Here is a 5973-nt window from a genome sequence, read left to right as displayed (position 1 = left end):
TAATTGAGAAATGACTATGTTGCTAATTGATACTAATGGAGGCAAACTATAGATTTTTGGTATCATCACTTTTATAGGGAGTAGGAACAATGTTTATTAAAATAATCAAATTAATTATGTAAATGAGTACAGTCTAGAGTGCTCCGCATTTGCCATAATAAGGGAAGCTGCTGAGTAAAAAGGATAAAACGTCCTGAAGCTCTGGTTGCATTTATTGCAACAGCTGTCATGCTTTGATTTATATGGTATCCTTGCTGCAGCATGATTAAAATAACCACTGGGCGGTTGTGAGTGTTACTCTTTAGTGTGTGTTCTCTTTGGTCAACTTATTAACCCCCCATGGTTTGGCTTCTTTGCTTTTTAAACAGATCACTGTAAAGGAGGGTTTTCAAACCCTGCTGGCTTGGTTCCATAGCAAGAAATATATTTTTGTTTTATCTGCTGTGGTATTTTCAGAGACACAAAACAAACAACTGCACAGAATATCTTCCTTTCCTTCCCCTTATCTTTCTTTTATAAATAGTAGTGGTTATGACCACAAGCTAATGGATTATGACTTGCCATAAGGAAGACCCCGGTGTAAAGATTTTTAGTATTGGAGCAGTGTTTGTGGGGGGATAAAGTCAAAAGTAGGATGAGATAGGTTTATAACTAAATAAGCTTCCACGCAGTGCACAGCATCTTAGGTGGGTAAGAAACAATTAGCAGATTGCTGAGGAAGAATTATCAGTGAAATATAAATGTATTTCACTGTTAAAAAGATTATCCTTCAAAGGTTTTTGTTTTAATTAGAAAACAAAACCCTTAAAATAATAAACAATTAACAGAGGTGAAAATAATAAAAAAAAATGACAATTTAAGGAGTGACATGAAGTTGAGGTATTTCACACGTATGCATACTGATTCATAAAAATTATTAATCTTATTATATATTGCTATATTGGCTATTTTACAATATCAACTGACAATTTTAAAATATCATATGTGGCATTTTAGCATACATACACCATAACAAACCTTATTAGAGGAAATTCAAATATCAATAATAATTTTCATGATCTTAGTTGCCTGTGAGAAAAGTTAAAACTGTAAATGAAAAGTTGAGGGTCTTAGCTTTGCCATCACACACACACACACACACACACACACACACACACACACACGCGCGCGCGCATCCTGAAACCATGAAGAGATTAGTATGGCCTCTGCTCAAGGCTGACACTCAAGTTCTTGAAGTATTTCAAATTTTATAGTCTTTAGTAAATAGGTTTCTCATGCAGTAATGACTTATTTAATCCGAAACAAGACAGGAAAGAACAGTAAGTAACAGTCTTGATTTGGTTCCCTGCTTGCTCTTACAGCAACTGGCTATTTCAGGCTATATTAAGAATATGTGGATCTCTTTTCATAATTATAAATGAATTCATCCTTGAGTTGTAGTATTAATTTTTTAGGTTGAAGCTAACAGGTAACAATTTTAGAGTTCATGAAATGACTGGGCAAGAGTCCAGTAAAAATTTCTCAATATTAAATTAACTGTAAAAACTGCTGAAAGACTCAAGAACATACAGAAGTTTTTGCTTTGTTTTGAGACTCAGTTTTTCCGGCTGTCCTGAATCTCACTCTGTATACTAGGCTGGACTGGAGCTCTAAAGGATCCACCTGCTTCTACCTCCTAAATGATGGGACTAAAGGCATGAGCCACCACCATCACCATCTGACTCTGGCTAACTTTTATGATTGCAAAGCTGTACCTTTAATGTGTGGGAGATAAGCAAGATTTGGGAATACAAGGCAATGGCTGTTTCTATTAGTTGGATTAATCTGGAAACAGTTGTCAGACTCGACAAGCCTGGCCTCAGGATGCATTAACTATCCTTACAACACACTAAAGGTGAACCCGTTATTGTGAATCTCCAATATAATCATTCTGACATCTAATTAACTGATCAGTGTGTATACATAATACACCGCTCAATTAACATATGAACTATGTACTAGCAAACCAAACTAACTACTCACTGAAGAAACTGAGTTCAGCATTCTACTCTGAAAACCCTTTACTATCACATACCAATATTCCACTAGAAAGTAATGTATATGTTCTTGGGCTTCGACAGACTTCATCATGTTTTATATGTAACACAAACGGGGCCTGCTTGTTGGGGTTTTCTGTCCCTCCCAGTACTTTACAGCCAGCAAGCCCCAAATAAAATCCCACATAGGTCTCCATAAATTATAAGCTGATTGGCCCATTAGCTCTAGCCTCTCACTGGTTAACTCTCACATTGACTAAACCATTTTTCTGATCTATGTTAGCCATGTGGCTCAGTACCTTTTTCAGTGCGGTAGAACACATCCTGCTGCTTCACTGGTCTTGGAAGGAGTGGGAGTAAATCAACTTCCTCCTTTCTGGAATTCTCCTGTTCTCATTATATCATGTCTACTTCCTGTCTGGTTTTCCTGCCTGTATTTCCTGCCTGGCCAATCAGCGTTTATTTATAATATGATTGACAGAATACAGACAATTCTCCCGGATTTATACATTGTTTTTGCTTTTTTTGAATAAATTATTATCTATCGTGTAGTATAGTGAAACTATGTTTAAACTGTAATAATACATTTTTCTGATAAAAAGAATATCAATAATATTGTAATGACTCCTTCTAGATGCCAACCTCAACTTCTAACCATTAAAATAAAAATATTGGTTATGTGGACAAAGACTAAGAACTCTGACTTCTTACAGCTCTGGCCTATCATACTTGGCACATAAGAGACCATTTTGTTAAAAGAAGGTTTTTAAAAATACTGCATTGTTATCCAATTTGTCTTTGATGATGTTTCCAAATGTTTACTTTTCCAAATTAAATCCAATTAGTGACAATATAGTAAAATAGGTCATATCAGTATCTGCAGATTACGATTTAAATACTAAGAATCCATTTTTTCCTAGAGTTACAGCTGACTACTCCATATGAAGTTCTAGCTATAAGATCATACTGGAGAAAATAGAACTTAAAATGAAGTGCATGAACATAATATGATGATCCTCTACATATAAATAAAAAAGTTCTTAGGGTACAAATAACTCTAAAGACAGGGAGCATGTGTAAATTCTTTTTATATGAAACATAGATCCTGGTTGCATAAAATGCATTTTTCCTTCATCTTTTCCTTTATTCATTAAGGTGAGGAGTATTCTTAATTACCTTAATTTTAAGGTTTAATAACAGAATTACATGTCACATGTTAACATGTGTCATCGACAGAGGGTTAAAGAGAATGCCGAGTCTGGATTCTGGCCAATGCTTCTGATAGACTCAAGGAATTTCGCTCTAATACCTTTGCTAACTATTCCTCTCCCCTCAATACTGTTGTCCTGTCCACTAGTCAGCCTCATCTACATCAGATTCTAGAAGCAAGTCTTTCTAGCTAAGTAGAAAGGAATAATAACAGTCCCCTCCCCCCTGTGTATAAAATGTGGTTCTGGATCAACAAAGGGAACTGAATTATAATCCCTGGAAGGCAGCAATGTCTGTAAAGATTCAAGCTGTGTCTGTAAAGCCCAGCTGATTACCACCTTAGTTATGCACATGGGTTGGCATGTTGCAGGTGCAGTGTCTAATTCCAGTTTATCTTGGACTATCTTTAGCCTTCCAAACAGGCCTTCCTGTTCAACCTATGTGTCAGCCCTGACATCTTGTAATTAACAGATAAAAACATTTGGAGTGTACTAAATACTTAAAACCTTACTTTTCCACTAATAAATAAATGATAAATACTACAAGATAATATCTAAGGTCTATAGCAGATTCCCCACTGTTTTAATGACTCACCAATCTAACATATACACTTATGTATTTGAAAATTGTCTTTATTTATGTCTGTGTTTTGTTACTATTAAAGGTTTATGAAGTTGATACTTTATTTAAACGTGTAATTCCAGATAAACTAAATCTGTGTTCCCCGATCATAATCACTTACATTTGGTTCCAGAATTACCAGAGAGAGAGAGAGAGAGAGAGAGAGAGAGAGAGAGAGAGAGAGAGAAAAGAAAGAAGGAGAGAGAGAGAGACCCAGAAAGGGAGGGAGAACAGGAAGGAGGGAGGGAGGGAGTGTTGGAGAGAGGGAGGAAGGAAGGAAGAAAGAAATAAAGAAAGGGAGAAAGAAAGAAAGAAAGAAAGAAGAAAGTGCAAAGGGTATTTTTGTCTAGTTTGCTAGACTTACACTTGCATTTTGAATTTTACAAAATTGTCCTTAGCATGTAACCACAACCAGCTCTGTCTTTCCATTATTTGATTTTGGAGGGAAGTTTATCCACTTGAACCTGCCATTTAAATGTTTCTTTGATACATATTTTACTCTCAGCGCGTGTGTGAGGGACTGATGGGACATCTAATTCTGGGATTCAGTTTTGTTTCAAACCCTTCAAGACAGTTTCCACTCTTCTGAACTTACTTGTCCTCTTCCTGTCTTCAGTATGTGATTGTGCTTAGCATTCTGGCTTGGATATGAATGTAAATGTAATGCTCACCCCTCTATTTGCTTTTGAGGAATAACAAAATATTATAGCAATAATAATATTATTGTTATTACCAATAACAATATATTGGGAAGGCCTTCTTGTTTTCAAACACCAGTTCTACTCCATCCTCACACAGGGGTAATTCATAATGTTGATCTTCATTTTCTGTTCTACCAAAAAAGAAAGGAAAATAAAATAACACATCTCTTATAGTATATTCGTGAAAACTAGATGAGCAAATTCACATAACGCACATTCATAGGAAAGTCTGGTGATGTTACCTATCTCTGCAAGCTATTATCTAATAGCATATAAAAGGCAGACATAACTGAACCAATTTTATAGGATGAATGAATATCTATTACAGCTGAAATAGCTCCAAGATATCTTGTTTGCACAATTACTTTATGTGGCAGCTTAAAGATAAAACATCTTATTTTATATTCCCTGAAACACCTAGCGTTTTATTCCACAAATTCTATTTAATGAATAGGTTGCAAGGAATGAAATAAGCAATAAACGTTCAAAACAAAGTGCATGCTATCCTATAATAAAAATATTTATCATAATTTTCCATGTAAGTTACATAAAAACTGTATTCTATGACTATGAAAGTTATGTCCTTTTCAGAAAATGAGTTTAGATGTGTACTAAATTACAAATACACATGCATATATGCATAAACAGATATTTATATATTTATATGCGACATATATTGGCTCTTGCATTTATATTTTCAGGAAGTAAGCTGGAACTATGAGATGCTTTTGAACTTCAGGACAGTTTGCATAAGCACAGCATTATTCAAATATCTCTGAGATGTTCCGAGAATAAATTCCTTTTGGAAATGGATTGGAATCCAGAATTAAGACCTTTATGTTCAAAGTAATTAGCAGTACTTAGTAGTTTTAGCAGCTTGACCCTGAATTTGTGGTCTCCTCTCCAGACTATGTATAGATGCTTGTGTCAGGCAGTATCTAACCAGGGTACAATAGATATCAAATTACAGGGAACACATAATAGAGGTCTTGGAGCTGTTTTGGCAGTGGGATGTGCATCAGAAACTTAATGAGAGCTGGTGAAACTAAATGGATACTCAACTTGCCTCTGTGGGAAGCTGGGAGTTGTTTCAGGTCGTTTTAGAAATTCGTAAAAGTACCTCCTTCCTTGTCTTTAATGTGCACTATAGTAAGTATGCTCCTGAGTGTAATTTTAAAATATGTGAAAAGTAGTAACTATGTGGTTTGAACATTGTCTTTAACTGCCAATGTATTTCACTTACGACATTAAAATATTTATATAATGAATTAGAAATAATTATTTTTTGTGAAAAGATAAGATTTTTGACAAAACCCCAGAGTACAATTTTCCTTAAGCATTTGAGTACTGGACCAGGAAGGCACAGCCTGATGCTAAAATATATATGTTATAAAATAATAGTGTAT

The 5973-nt window shown here is 35.0% G+C and overlaps 1 pseudogene; it reads left to right on the top strand.

The window, feature by feature from the left end:
• Nucleotides 1-1163: 1163 nt before the first annotated feature.
• Nucleotides 1164-1250, top strand: LOC121433317 (annotated as a pseudogene).
• Nucleotides 1251-5973: the final 4723 nt, after the last annotated feature.

This window comes from Microtus oregoni, unplaced genomic scaffold, assembly GCF_018167655.1.
Source record: "Microtus oregoni isolate MIOR12 unplaced genomic scaffold, Mior012 000037F_ref0000500, whole genome shotgun sequence".
Taxonomy (NCBI): Eukaryota; Metazoa; Chordata; class Mammalia; order Rodentia; family Cricetidae; genus Microtus; species Microtus oregoni.
The sequence above is the reverse complement of the archived record's forward strand: the minus strand, read 5'-3'. Positions and strand labels throughout refer to the sequence as shown.